The 15,553-nt window shown below is 45.1% G+C and overlaps 1 protein-coding gene and 1 long non-coding RNA gene across 11 annotated transcripts in view; one reads left to right on the plus strand and one right to left on the minus strand.

Annotated features, from left to right (window-relative positions):
* LOC134909068 (uncharacterized) overlaps window positions 1-15,553 on the minus strand; it is a 362,147-nt gene that overhangs the window by 162,009 nt on the left and 184,585 nt on the right. The window lies entirely within an intron of this gene.
* The window catches only part of MYT1L (myelin transcription factor 1 like), a 760,642-nt gene that overhangs the window by 107,446 nt on the left and 637,643 nt on the right, over window positions 1-15,553 (plus strand). For all 10 annotated transcript variants that reach the window (XM_063915489.1, XM_063915485.1, XM_063915480.1 and 7 more), the window contains exon 2: window positions 6,576-6,748. The gene's annotated coding sequence lies outside the window, so the exon portion shown is untranslated. The remainder of the gene's footprint in view (window positions 1-6,575; window positions 6,749-15,553) is intronic.

A 15,553-nucleotide genomic window follows, 5' to 3' on the forward strand; every position in this document is an offset into this window, starting at 1 on the left:
CTGTCACTAGGCACACTATCAACACTATGCACATTTCAGGTGAATGGGAGTGAAACACCTGAGTCACCTGAACAGAAAAGTAGGAGAACCAGGAATGTAAGAGAACCAGGAAAGTAGGAGAACCAGAAAAGTAGGAGAACCAGAAAAGTAGGAGCAGTGCTGTAACTAGGTGTGTGCGGAGGGGGCACTGCACATAGCGCTACATGGTAGCACTTGTCAATTATCTGTTTTATTTACTTTCACTTGCAGCTTTCTCTCTTTTTGAAGCCCAGCATCTCCTGACCGCCACTGTCTCCTAGCCTGGTCCCTTCTGTCGCTAATACCTATAAAATATTTGTGAACTCAACTTGAGATTTCTTTGTTATTCAGTCATACTGCCATTTCCAGGATTCATACACATTCCCTGTGGCATTGCAGTCAGACAATCTATTCATTGAGCTATCTGCCCTTGCATAGAAAGGTAGATAATTTTAAGCTAGAGAATGCTAACTATTTGAAGCTTACCTTGCACTTTGTAAAAAAAAAATATCATGATTGCAGCTGAGCAGATCTATGCAAGAGATTGGATGTGTGGCTACACGCTACATAGATATGCTCAATGGCAATGCTGATTATTTTTATTTACAAAAGTAGCAGTAGCTTCATATAGTGTTCATAGTTTTTATGCAGGATCAAATAGCTCAATGGCCCTCATTCCGAGTTGTTCGCTCGCAAGGCGATTTTAGCAAAGTTACACACGCTAAGCCGCCGCCTACTGGGAGTGAATCTTAGCTTCTTAAAATTGCGAACGATGTATTCGCAATATTGCGATTACAAACTACTTAGCAGTTTCAGAGTAGCTTCAGACTTACTCGGCATCTGCGATCAGTTCAGTGCTTGGCGTTCCTGGTTTGACGTCATAAACACACCCAGCGTTCGCCCAGACACTCCTCCGTTTCTCCAGCCACTCCCGCGTTTTTTCCGGAAACGGTAGCGTTTTTATCCACACGCCCATAAAACGCCGTGTTTCCGCCCAGTAACACCCATTTCCTGTCAATCACACTACGATCGCCGGAGCGAAGAAAAAGCCGTGAGTAAAAAAACTATCTTCATAGCAAAATTACTTGGCGCAGTCGCAGTGCGAACATTGCGCATGCGTACTAAGCAGAAAAACGCTGCGATGCGAAGAAAATTACTGAGCGAACGACTCGGAATGAGGGCCAATGAGTAGGGTTTTTGATTCGAACTCAACAGGTTATAGGCTTGAATCCTGCATATGGCAGTATATTAAAATGTGTTATTTAACAAAGAGTATTGTCAGAGCCGGCCCTAGGCATAGGCAAACTAGACAAATGCCTAGGGCATTTGGAATGCCATGGGGTACAAGTAGCTTCTGCTGATTAAACTTATATGCAGCATGCCTATGTTCTGTGTGTGATTGCGGCTCTATCTATAAACAAAATGCATTACTAATGTGCGGCATTATGTGTATAAGGTGTACTGCAGTACTTCGTTGGGCGTAACGTTTAGAAAGGGCACTACTGCGTGGTCTAATGTGAATAAAGAGCAATATGGTGTGGTGTAATGTGAATAAGGGACACTACTGTGAGGAGTAACGTGGTACTACTGTGTTGTGTAACGTGAATAAGAGACACTATTGCATGATATAATGTGAATAAAGTTGCAGTACTGTGTGTCATAATTTCAACTGGGGGTATTATTGTGTGTCCATATCCCTTCCCAGCAAGAACACGCACCGTTTTGGTCTGCGCACCAAATGTGCACACTGTTCCTATTTAAAATATAGGGGGTAGGAGCACCAAAATGAGGACTGCTATGGGTGAGGGGTGATGGTGCTGGGAAAGGGGTACAGGGTCAGAGGTGGAACTAGCGTCTGTACAAGGGGGCACCAGCCAAAATCTTGCCTAGGGCATCATATTGGTTAGGGCAGGCTCTGAGTATTGTAACTGAATAACAACAAGCTCTCAAGTTAAGTGCATGGATGTGGTATCAAGAGGATTTGTGTCCAAATCCATTTTCTTGCAGTAGTCTATAAATATTTATAATGTGGTAAGGGGCATCATAGCATGGGTTTTCTCTGGGATCTAAAATGGGAGGGAGGGTGCGCCAATTCTCTCTTTGGCACAGGGCACCAAAAAGTCTAGCTACGGCTATACGTAGGAGAACCAGGAATGTAGGAGAACCAGGAAAGTAGGAGAACCAGGAAAGAGGAAGAACCAGATCATTCAGGAGGGTTTAAGCAATCACTTTGTTGGCAAACTTACAGAATGTAAAAGTGTGCAGTAAAAAGAGAGCACAGCTCTGATTGGATGTTTAGACTTTACGCAGGAATGAAGTGATTATCTGTAGTATCTGTGACAAATATTTCTGTGTCAGTAGCGTGTTAGGAAATGCGCGCAGATTTTCCCTGCAGACGAATAAAGTGCTTTAGGTGTTCAAATTATGTTATAAATGTTTTATTTGTAAGTAAGAAAACAGATGGCATTAAAATGTGTTATACAGCACTCTGCATAAAGTAGGGGGGAAATGTAATAGGAGTGTGCATTACCTGGTTTCTACTGATAAAATGAGAATGTATAATCTGATGTCTGAAATGAGGAGACGGGTGTCTGGTACAGTGTATGGCGTCCCTATATGACCTTGGTACCTTGTCGCTTACTGTGACAGAAGTGTCTACCTGCACCATTAGACATTTCTCATAAAATTCCCTATACCAGGATAAAACCTTGAAGTTTTAGAAGGTTGTGTGACTGATCTAATATAATTGAGATATGTGACACTTTGTTCTAGATTTTATCTTAAAAATTTTTATATTCATTAAAAATTTAAAGAAAAAAGTCTAAAAATGTGTATTGTTTTTAATGCTCATTGTGTGAAAACTTATTAGATGAAGTAGTAGCAATAAAAAGGAATGATTGCACCATTAAGGGTATTTTGAAAGAAAGAAAAAAAACAAATAGAAAATGTATAATGTTATTTTCTGCTGATCATGTCATTTCTTGCCGAGACACTGGTCATTGTGCCTGGCTTAGAGTATACACAGTGCAACTGCGAATTTCTACTAATGCCGCAGCCAGTGGATTTTGGGGCTAATTCAGACCTGATCGCTAGGCTGCGTCTTCGCACAGCGGGCGATCAGGTCTAAACTGCGCATACATATGCACCGCAACACACAGGCGCATCGCACGGGTACAAAGTGAATTGCCGCTCAGCGATGGGTTTGTGCGACGGATCCTTTCGCATGGGCGATCGCAAAGAGATTGACAGGAAGAAGGCGTTTGTGGGTGTCAACTGACCATTTTTAGGGAGTGTCTGGAAAAACGCAGATGTGTCTAGGCGTTTGCAGGGAGGGTTGCTGACATCAATTCCGGTCCCGGACAGCCTGATGTGATCGCAGCGGCTGAGTAAGTCCTGGGCTGCGCAGAGAATGCACAAAATCTGTTTGTACAGCTCTGCTACACATGCGATCGCACACTTGCACAGTGAAAATACACTCCCCCTGTAGGCGGCGACTATCTGATCGCAGCAGTGCAAAAATCGCTTGCTAGCAATCAGGTCTGAATTACCCCCCTTGTGCAGTGTGCTGTGTGTCTAACCCACCACCTTACACAGGAAGTCGCACCATCCGTACCATTCATTGCACATCTGTAGCACAACTGAACTTGCGAGCAGCCCTACAGTTACTCAGGATGTCCTTCAGAACATGACCATTGGTGGTGCCACTGCACGCACTCGATGTCGGTGATCAAGACTGCAATATACCCGCATCTGAGTAGCCAGCCCCCTGTTACCTTCCAGGAACACCCACCAACACTGGCTCTCTGTGTACGTATTCGCACTGTGGGCCTAGTTCAGAATGGATCGTAGATGTGTGAAAAAATGCACATCTACGATCCATTTCTCTGACATGGTGGGGGACACCCAGCACAGGGCAAGTCCACCCCGCATGCGCACACTTCACAGGGCTTCAGCATGCGAGCGCTGCCGCAGCAGTGTTCCATGCTGAATTAGGCCCTGCATCTACTGTCGGAAACCATCCGCCGCAAGCACTGTGTACACCACTGAATCAGGCCCATTAAGTTTGATATGGCTGTCTACATAGGGCTTAATTCAGACCTGATCGCAGCAGCAAATTTGTTAGCTAATGGGCAAAACCCTGGGGGTCATTCCGAGTTGATCGCTCACTAGCTAGTTTTAGCAGCCGTGCAAACGCTATGCCGCCGCCCACTGGGGAGTGTTTTTTACCTTAGCAGAAGCGCGAACGCATGTGCAGTTTCTGAGTAGCCCTGAACCTACTCAGCGCTTGCGATCACTTCAGCTTATTCGTGTCCGGATTTGACATCATACACCCGCCCAGCGACCGCCCAGCCACGCCTGCGTTTTTTCAGACATGCCTGCGTTTTTACAAACACTCCCTGAAAACGGTCAGTTGACACCCAGTAACGCCCCTTTCCTGTCAATCTTCTTGCTGCTGCCAGTGCGAAGGAAAACTTTGCTAGAACCTGAGTACAACCACATAGAGCTTTGTACCCGTACTTCCCGCGTGTGCATTGCGGGGCATACGCATGCACAGAAATTATGTTTTTTCACCTGATCTCTGCGCTGCGAAAATTGGCAGCGAGCGATCGACTCAGAATGACCCCCTATGTGCACTGCAGGTGGGGCAGATGTAACATGTGCAGAGACAGTTAGATTTGGGTAGGGTGTGTTCAAACTAAAATCTAAATTGCAGTGTAAAATAAAACAGCCAGTATTTACCCTGCACAGAAACAATATAACCCACCCAAATCTAACTGCATGTTATATCTGCCCCACCTGCAGTGCAGATCTGAATTAGGTCCATAGCACGCCTACCAAAATGTAAAGCACTCACTACAGTATGTCATATGCTTTACAGCTATATAATATACTGTAGACATGAGAAATAACTTATGGACTTTGTGACAGTTTCAGTGCACTGATACTGTATATCCTAAATTAGATGCAGCAATTAGTGCACATTTGATATTTGTAACACCTGTTGTCACTATTTGAAGATAACTCAATCTGTATTCCTGTGTCAGTGTAGCTTGGTCTTGGGTAGTGACATATCACAGATGGACCTGTGGATTCCTAGTTGTCTGTTGCTGCAGCCATGTCTACGTCCCTTGGGAGGGGAACCCCTTTTTTTGTGGCTAGTTAACATTACAGTGGGAGCATAATGTTTGTGTCTCCCTGCTATAGCATTAGCCCCTGGCTGGTTCAGCCTGGTGCTGGTTTTTGGAAAACAGGAACCTCACACCATCCCCTGTCCCACTATCTTCCAATACCAGCCCAGACTCAGAGGTTGGGACTGGTTATTGTTTTGGGGAAATGCCCCCACATTAGATTTTTTTAAGAAAATAATAATTATTACTGACTTTTAAACAGTAATACTGTTCTGTGCAGTCCTGGGCAATTATTTCCGCTGCAATGTTTCTGCGGGTGTAATCGTTTTAAAAAAACTTGTTGGTTAGTAAATCCGGGGTTTCTATTGATGATGTTATATAATCAATGTTTGGGGCAATGGTCATTTGCAGACTAAAGTGATTTTTTTTGTGTGTGTATGATTTTCCATCTGATTTGTCTTTAATAAATCTCCAGATTGCAAAATCAACAAAAAAATCACACACAAAAAAACAAAATTGATGTTAGTAAATTTACTATATAATGGCCCTCATTCCGAGTTGTTCGCTCGCTAGCTGCTTTAAGCAGCATTGCACACGCTAGGCCGCCGCCCTCTGGGAGTGTATCTTAGCTTAGCAGAATAGCGAACGAAAGATTAGCAGAATTGCTACTAAATAATTATTTGCAGTTTCTGAGTAGCTCCAGACATACTCCTAGATTGCGATCAGCTCAGTCCGTTTAGTTCCTGGTTTGACGTCACAAACACGCCCTGCGTTCGGCCAGCCACTCCCCCGTTTCTCCAGACACTCCCGCGTTTTTCCCTGACACGCCTGCGTTTTTTAGCACACTCCCGGAAAACGCTCAGTTACCTCCCAGAAACGCCCCTTTCCTGTCAATCATTTACCGATCAGCAGAGCGACTGAAAATCGCCGCAGAATCCACAGCAAATCTGCTAAGTTTTTAGTTAAATAACTAAGCCCATGCGCCCTGCGTGCCTTGCGCATTCGCAGTTTGCAACAAATTGCAGCATAGCGAAAATCGGCAACGAGCGAACAACTCGGAATGACCCCCTGTGTGTGGTCAGCACTCACCCTCTCTTTTCTGACCTATTTCCCCATTATAAACCCAATTACTGACCCTTATGTCTTGTAAACTCATTAATAAGATGGGGTATAAACCTTCCTCCTGGTACATTTTTGTATTTGGAACACGCAAAGATTTGCTTAGCCAAATCACTCCATTTATTATAACATCAGCTAATGACTTAAACATTTTCTATCTGCATTCTTTGAAGCAAAATTAAAAAACAAAACATTTTTAAGTGTACTATAATAGGCTGTTTGGAAGAAACTGAGAGCTGTAAGATTATTGTTACATATTTTAGAAAACGGTGAATGCAGCTTTAAATATCTCTTCTGTCTTTTATTTAGTTGTGCTATCAAGCTGTGGATACTTGGAGAAATTAAACAAAGATCACAGGGAGATCAAATGAAAAGCCTCAAACATCGTCCGTTAATTCTCACTGCATGAAATTCCCAGCGAGGAAATTCTTCATGAAGAATTGAGATGTCACCAGTAGAGGAACTCTGCATGAAAACTTAAGGTAATGCTTCTCAATAGGATGTTGGTTAGGAAAATCTTGGTGGGAGGGTGTAGGCTATAACAGAGGGAAACCTGTACTGGCTCTGGAAAAAACATGCTACAGTATATGTTTATCATTACCATGTTATCATGGATTGAACCAATAATAGGCAAAAAGCATTGCAAACATTACTGGCCAGGGAAAATAATATACTGTATTTTTTAAGTGTGCTGGTTACATGGGAAATACATATTTTAATATTTTGGAGTAATAATAATAAATAATAATAATTTTATTTATATAGTGCTCTTTCTCCATCAGGACTCAATGCGCTTGCCAGAGAGAGGCAGTAGATTTACCAAAGCTCCTCAAACAGACACTGGTGGTGTTTCCCATAGCAACCAATCACATTCTGTCTTTCAATTCCTAGAATGCAACAGAGAAATTCTATCTAGAATGGGGTACCACCTCCCCTTGTCTGTGTCACATACCTCCCAATTGTCCCAATTTCAGTGGCACAATCCCGATTTTCAGACTTTGTCCCGCATGTGGGGGCCACAGTGTCCCATGGGCGCGGGGGGGGTGGGGGCTGGAGAGGTGTCAGATTGGGAGAGCCTGTGAACACTGCTGCATTGCAAAACAGCCGGTGATCACTCAATAGGTGCTGTGCACACACGCACGGGGGTGTAGTATTGAATGCCGGCGGCCGGGCTCCCGGCGACCAGCATAACGCCGCCGGAATCCTGACCGCCGGCATACCGACAGCGTGGCGAGTGCAGATGAGCCCCTTGCGGGCTCGCTGTGCTCGTTATGCTGCGGGCACGGTGGCATGCTACGCACGCCATGCTATTTATTCTCCCTCCAGGGGGGTCATGGACCCCCAAGAGGGAGATAAAGTGTCGATATACCGGCTGTCAGGATTCCGGCGCCGGTATACTGTGCGCCGGGATCTCGACAGCCGGCAACCTGAAGACCACCCCACGCATGGCATCTAATCAATGCAGGGAGGTGGGCTGGGGGCTGCCAAATTGCTCAGGGAGCGCGGGGTCCCCCTTCAAAATGATGATAACGGGGAATGTGTGGCCAGACCCTGCCCCTCCCTGTGAAGCCCCGCCCCTCCACCAGAGGCCCCACCCCTTTTTCAAGTGCGGTCAGGCCTCCGTCGCACCATGTCCTGCATTCATACCTTCAGAAGTTGGGAGTGATGGTTTCAGAAGCTTTAGTAAATCTACCCCCGATTCTGAGCTGCGTGCAGGTCCGAATGTGGCTGCACCCAGCGATTTTTTTGGCGCATACATCGGGTGCTTTGATATGTTATGAGCACTTCAGGCTTTTTTGCATCTCAGCCGTGTCTAAATGGGTGTTTCTATGTGGCAGCAATACAAATGCACATTAGGGAACCACTCTGTGAATGCGCGGAGGGCGTGTAGCCAGAGATGCTTCCTATTCTGAGTCTTGCACATGCATAGCGGGCACCAATTTCCGATGGATCTCTGCACCTAGCATGGGGAAGATCTAAGGATGAATGATAGTGAAGATGGCCGCTCTCGCAGGCGTAGGAGTGCAGAGGAGCGATTACATAAGTGCCTACAGCTCAGAATACAGACGTAGCCTATATTCGCGTTAGCAGTCTCACTGGGCATCTGGAGTTGCGCTGACATTATGCTGCGACTGAGAATCAGGCCCTTACTCCATTTTTGTATTTTCTTTTGGCAGCATATTGTAATAAACTGCTAAGGTGCCACAGTGCCTCACAGCACGGGAGAGTGGGGAAAACAGAGCGTACATACATGGAATACAATCATTACTGATGGAACCACTTCTGCATAGGCTTACCATAATATTTATTTAATCCGAGACACCTACTGTATGATTTACACAGGGTCTGTGGCTGGCTAAATTAAAGCCTGAATTTTACATTGTCATAATCAGCTGCAGAACCTGTGTATATCAAACAGTAGGCGTCCCACATTAAAAGGATATTATGACAAGCTTACCTCTGCACCACAGGCAAACATTATTTATTTATTTATTTATTTATTTATTAACAGTTTCTTATATAGCTTCATTGCCCTTTAAAATTGGAAGAACAGTGATAGAACAAAACTGGTTAATACCAGACAGACATAGAGGTAGGAGGGCCCTGCTTGCAAGCTTACAGTCTATAGGGAAATATGCATTAATGCACAAGGATTGGTTCTACCTATTGCATAATGGTCCGGCCAGATTGCAAAGGTTCTTAATGCGCTGTATGATATGATCACTCAGCAATGTTGGCCAAGGGTCAGGAGGATATGAAAGTGAAGAAAGATAGTATATGTGAGGTTATGTTATGTGTGGACCGTATAGTGGGGATGTAATTAGATAGTGAGGCATTGCAGGTTATGTAGGTGGGTCTGGAATTTGATAAGCTTGTCTGGAGAGGTGAGTTTTCATGGAACGCTTGAAAGTTACATGTGATTGAACCGCTGATTAGTGTTTTCCACTATTTTCCTCATTAGCCTTAATATGGAAGCCACAGCTCACATCTTCTATAATAGGTAATAGGTTTAGAAGAGAGTCACCTGTGTTACTGGTTGATGCATTCACCATGCCATAAACCAGATACAAGCACCATCGTCAAATAGAATTGGTCTGGCTTTCAGTTGCCAGGCAACCTAAGCTGGTCTCTATGCACGCTCCAGGATAAGTCAGGGATATTCTGCAGCTCAGAGCCGGTGACGTGCGTCAGTAGGGAAGAGAATGACATAACCTAAACCAAACATAGCTAGCAAGAGACAGCTGACAGGAATGTGTTCCTATAACATACTTGCTAGCAATGGAATTTTCTGTTTGTTCAGGGGGAATAAATGATTGCGGTTAGCAACATTCAACTCACCACCTTCTTCATGTGTAATTTATACTCATCTGATTTAATAGCAGTGTAGGCAACAGTGAACTTGCCGAGCATTGGAGGTCATTTATAGGCACAAGTCACCAAAGGTACAGTACAAACTCCTCTGGCAGCTCTCTGCATATTGATGAGCGCAAATAGGTAAGGTGACCATATTCCCCCTTTTACCTGGGATGCTCATGGATTACACAGGTTCTGTGGCTGGCTGACTTCAAGCCTACATTTCAGATGGTTTAATCAGCCACAGAACCTGTATAATCCATGAGCGTCCCAGGTAAAAGGGTGGTCACCCTAAAATAGGCCTATATCCCCAGCACATGGAAATGCAGAGCAGGATTAGCAGAGGAACAAATGTTTGTGCCGGATTATAGGAAAAATTGGGTATAGTCGGGCGCTTATTGCTAAATACAGATTAAATGAAGCAAGACGTCATAGCAGTGCAGAAATGTGATATTAGATCATGGGATGAGATTATTTGCAGTGTGGAAGCCCATACATGCCTATTTCCACTTTGCCAGAGAACATGAATCTTGCACCAGATAAGATCATTGTTGATCAACCACTGGTTGGGCAGTAATGGTCCAAGGGACCCTCGAGATCCCTTTAATCCAGCTCTGCAGCTTCCACTGGAATGACCTGGCTCTGGGATGGATATAGCAAGTGCCCATAATTCTGCCACAGGTGGGATGGGTCGTTGGGTCGACACACATTAGGTCGACATGCATTGGGTCGACCACTAAAGGTCGACATGCACTAGGTCGACAAGGTGTCTAGGTCGAAAGGGTCGTTAGGGCGACATGTGCAAGGTCGACAGGTCAAAAGGTCGACATGGTTTATTTTACTGTTTTTGGTGTCGTTTACTTCGTACAGTGACCGGGAACCCCAATTAGTGCACTGTGTCCCCTTGCATGGCTCGCTTCACTCACCATGCTTCGGACAAGGATTACCGTTCCCATTAGTAGTCCACATGGATCGTAAAGTATGGAAAAGGTCAAAAAATTGCAAAAAACTCATGTCGACCTTTTGACCTGTTGACCTAATGAACCTGTTGACCTAGACACCCTGTTGACCTAGCACATGTCGACCTTTAGTGGTCGACCCAATGCATGTCGACCTAATGCATGTCGACCTAACGGCCGCAACCCCCATAGGTGGAGTGAGCAAAAATGATGGAGGAAATTGGAAGGGTAACAGTATAACTGAGGGCAGATCTTCCAACCAGAAGAGGATAAAGGTCTGTAACTTGTGATATAAAGTAGTCCAACAGATGGTAATGAGGGCCAGTTGCTTTAGTTAAATACATAGGGGGGAGAATCATGAGGTTTAGAGACATACTGTAAATTTCATCATAACACTTCTGCGTAGGGCACTAACCTTAATTACCTTTATATATAAGCTTACTATACATTTTGACTTAAGAACTACCATTTTAAACAAATGTTCCATAAGGACCGACCCTGCCAATTTTCATATCACAGGCCTATATCTTCTTTGGAAAATGTAATGTCTCTATATCTTGTTAATCAAGGGAAGTTTAGAAAGTATCCCCTGAGACCAACCTCTTTAGCTGACTTAGGTGTACCTAGTAGCTCCAAGGTACTTTATACCGTCAAAACTCTGGTCCAAATGTTAGTATGATAGGAAAGGCTCTGCCTCACCTGCCTCACCCCACCGCACGTCACTGGTACAGATATCTGCAGGTTGGGTTGACCCTCATCTGTGTGAACACACCCTGACTGATATTTACCTGCATGAGTATGCCTTTCTGATTATATGAATCAATGCAGCCAAATTGTGCATGACCTGCTAAGTGGCTTTGTGTGCTCTCATACCCCTTTCACACCGCAGCTATAACCCGGTAAATTGCAGTTTTTTAAGCCTTCCAAAACGGTTCTAGCTGCGGCGTGAAAGGTCTACTTTGAATTTACTGGTTACAGATTACTGGTATTTTAAAACGGGTAAAAAGCAGGGTCCTACACGGTTCAGACCCATTTCATTGTGCAATGTGAAAGGCTCAGAAACGGTATTTCCAAACCACAGAAGGTGATAGGCTGTCTCCATGCGTGATGTCACCAGGCAGAAGCAGGAAATAAACTGGAGGAAACACATGAGAATGAAGAAGCATTTTATTATACAGAAAGAATACAGTTTAAAATGGCAAATTGGAGTGATGAGGAGGTTAGGGAGCTGCTTAGGATCAGAGGGGATGAAGAAATTGCTAGACAAATCACTGGGACAGTGAAGGATGCAGTAATCTACAAAAACATGGTAAAGATGCTTGAAGCTGCTGGGTTCCATCATACGACTAGCCAAATTATTACTAATTAATAAATAATTAATAATTATTAATAATGTGTGGGCCAGAAAAGTCCATTTAAAATGACAACCACTGCTTTCTATGGGAGAAACGGGTTCAGTGTGAAAGGTACCAAAACGGTAATGAAACGGTAATATACCAGTTACAACTAGTGATGAGCGGGTTCGGTTCCTCGGAATCCGAACCCCCCCGAACTTCAGCCTTTTTACACGGGTCCGAGGCAGACTCGGATCTTCCCGCCTTGCTCGGTTAACCCGAGCGCGCCCGAACGTCATCATCCCGCTGTCGGATTCTCGCGAGACTCGGATTCTATATAAGGAGCCGCGCGTCGCCGCCATTTTCACACGTGCATTGAGATTGATAGGGAGAGGACGTGGCTGGCGTCCTCTCCATTTAGATTAGAAGAGAGAGAGTGAGAGTGAGACACTTGATTTACTGGAGCTTAGGAGTACTCAGAGAGTGCAGAGTTTACTAGTGACTGACCAGTGACCACCAGTGCAGTTTTATTATATTATTATTTAATATAATCCGTTCTCTGCCTGAAAAAAAAATGATACACAGTGACACAGTAACAGTATACCATATCTGTGCTCAGCCTCAGTGTGCTGCATCATCTATGTATAGCTGACTGTGCTGAGTGCTCAGTGCTCACACAGCTTAATTGTGGGGGAGACTGGGGAGCAGTAGCAGGAGTACATATTATTTAACAGTGCACACTTTTGCTGCCAGAGTGCCACTGCCAGTGTGACTGACCAGTGACCACTGACCACCAGTATAACTATATTGTGATTGTCTGCCTGAAAAAGTTAAACACTCGTCGTGTGGTGTTTTTATTCTATAAACGCATTCTGCTGACAGTGTCCAGCAGGTCCGTCATTAATTATATAATATATACCTGTCCGGCTGCAGTAGTGATATATATATATATTTTTTATATCATCTGCGGTGCTGCTGAGCTGACAGTGTCCAGCAGGTCCGTCATCAGTCATTACATAATAAATATATCTACCTGTCCGGCTGCAGTACTACTGTGATATAATATATATTGATTTCATCTCATTATCATCCAGTCTATATTAGCAGCAGACACAGTACGGTAGTCCACGGCTGTAGCTACCTCTGTGTCGGCAGTCGCTCGTCCATCCATAATTGTATACCACCTACCTGTGGTGTTTTTTTTTTTTTCTATCTTCTTGATACTAGTAGCTTACTTTAGGAGTCTGCAGTGCTGCTGACAGTGTCCAGCAGGTCCGTCATTATAATATATACCTGTCCGGCTGCAGTAGTGATATATATATATTTTTTATATCATTATCATCCAGTCTATATTAGCAGCAGACGCAGTACGGTAGTCCACGGCTGTAGCTACCTCTGTGTCGGCAGTCGCTCGTCCATCCATAAGTATACTAGTATCCATCCATCTCCATTGTTTACCTGAGGTGCCTTTTAGTTGTGCCTATTAAAATATGGAGAACAAAAATGTTGAGGTTCCAAAATTAGGGAAAGATCAAGATCGACTTCCACCTCGTGCTGAAGCTGCTGCCACTAGTCATGGCCGAGACGATGAAATGCCATCAACGTCGTCTGCCAAGGCCGATGCCCAATGTCATAGTACAGAGCATGTAAAACCCAAAACACCAAATATCAGTAAAAAAAGGACTCAAAAATCTAAAATAAAATTGTCGGAGGAGAAGCGTAAACTTGCCAATATGCCATTTACCACACGGAGTGGCAAGGAACGGCTGAGGCCCTGGCCTATGTTCATGGCTAGTGGTTCAGCTTCACATGAGGATGGAAGCACTCAGCCTCTCGCTAGAAAAATGAAAAGACTCAAGCTGGCAAAAGCACAGCAAAGAACTGTGCGTTCTTCGAAATCCCAAATCCACAAGGAGAGTCCAATTGTGTCGGTTGCGATGCCTGACCTTCCCAACACTGGACGTGAAGAGCATGCGCCTTCCACCATTTGCACGCCCCCTGCAAGTGCTGGAAGGAGCACCCGCAGTCCAGTTCCTGATAGTCAGATTGAAGATGTCAGTGTTGAAGTACACCAGGATGAGGAGGATATGGGTGTTGCTGGCGCTGGGGAGGAAATTGACCAGGAGGATTCTGATGGTGAGGTGGTTTGTTTAAGTCAGGCACCCGGGGAGACACCTGTTGTCCGTGGGAGGAATATGGCCATTGACATGCCTGGTGAAAATACCCAAAAAATCAGCTCTTCGGTGTGGAAGTATTTCACCAGAAATGCGGACAACAGGTGTCAAGCCGTGTGTTGCCTTTGTCAAGCTGTAATAAGTAGGTGTAAGGACGTTAACCACCTCGGAACATCCTCCCTTATACGTCACCTGCAGCGCATTCATAATAAGTCAGTGACAAGTTCAAAAACTTTGGGCGACAGCGGAAGCAGTCCACTGACCAGTAAATCCCTTCCTCTTGTAACCAAGCTCACACAAACCACCCCACCAACTCCCTCAGTGTCAATTTCCTCCTTACCCAGGAAAGCCAATAGTCCTGCAGGCCATGTCACTGGCAAGTCTGACGAGTCCTCTCCTGCCTGTAATTCCTCTGATGCATCCTTGAGTGTAATGCCTACTGCTGCTGGCGCTGCTGTTGTTGCTGCTGGGAGTCGATCGTCATCCCAGAGGGGAAGTCGGAAGACCACTTGTACTACTTCCAGTAAGCAATTGACTGTCCAACAGTCCTTTGCGAGGAAGATGAAATATCACAGCAGTCATCCTGCTGCAAAGCGGATAACTGAGGCCTTGACAACTATGTTGGTGTTAGACGTGCGTCCGGTATCCGCCGTTAGTTCACAGGGAACTAGACAATTTCTTGAGGAAGTGTGCCCCCGTTACCAAATACCATCTAGGTTCCACTTCTCTAGGCAGGCGATACCGAGAATGTACACGGACGTCAGAAAAAGACTCACCAGTGTCCTAAAAAATGCAGTTGTACCCAATGTCCACTTAACCACGGACATGTGGACAAGTGGAGCAGGGCAGACTCAGGACTACATGACTGTGACAGCCCACTGGGTAGATGTATTGCCTCCCGCCGCAAGAACAGCAGCGGCGGCACCAGTAGCAGGATCTCTCAAACGCCAGCTCGTTCCTAGGCAGGCTACGCTTTGTATCACCGCTTTCCAGAATACGCACACAGCTGAAAACCTCTTACGGCAACTGAGGAAGATCATCGCAGAATGGCTTACCCCAAATGGACTCTCCTGTGGATTTGTGGCATCGGACAACGCCAGCAATATTGGGTGTGCATTAAATCTGGGCAAATTCCAGCACGTCCCATGTTTTGCACATACCTTGAATTTGGTGGTGCAGAATTATTTAAAAAACGAGAGGGGCGTGCAAGAGATGCTGTCGGTGGTCAGAAGAATTGCGGGCCACTTTCGGCGTGCAGGCACCGCGTACAGAAGACTGGAGCACCACCAAAAAAACCTGAACCTGCCCTGCCATCATCTGAAGCAAGAGGTGGTAACGAGGTGGAATTCAACCCTCTATATGCTTCAGAGGATGGAGGAGCAGCAAAAGGCCATTCAAGCCTATACATCTGGCCACAATATAGGCAAAGGAGGTGGAATGCACCTGTCTCAAGCGCAGTGGAGAAT

Source organism: Pseudophryne corroboree, chromosome 4, assembly GCF_028390025.1.
Source record: "Pseudophryne corroboree isolate aPseCor3 chromosome 4, aPseCor3.hap2, whole genome shotgun sequence".
Classification (NCBI taxonomy): domain Eukaryota; kingdom Metazoa; phylum Chordata; class Amphibia; order Anura; family Myobatrachidae; genus Pseudophryne; species Pseudophryne corroboree.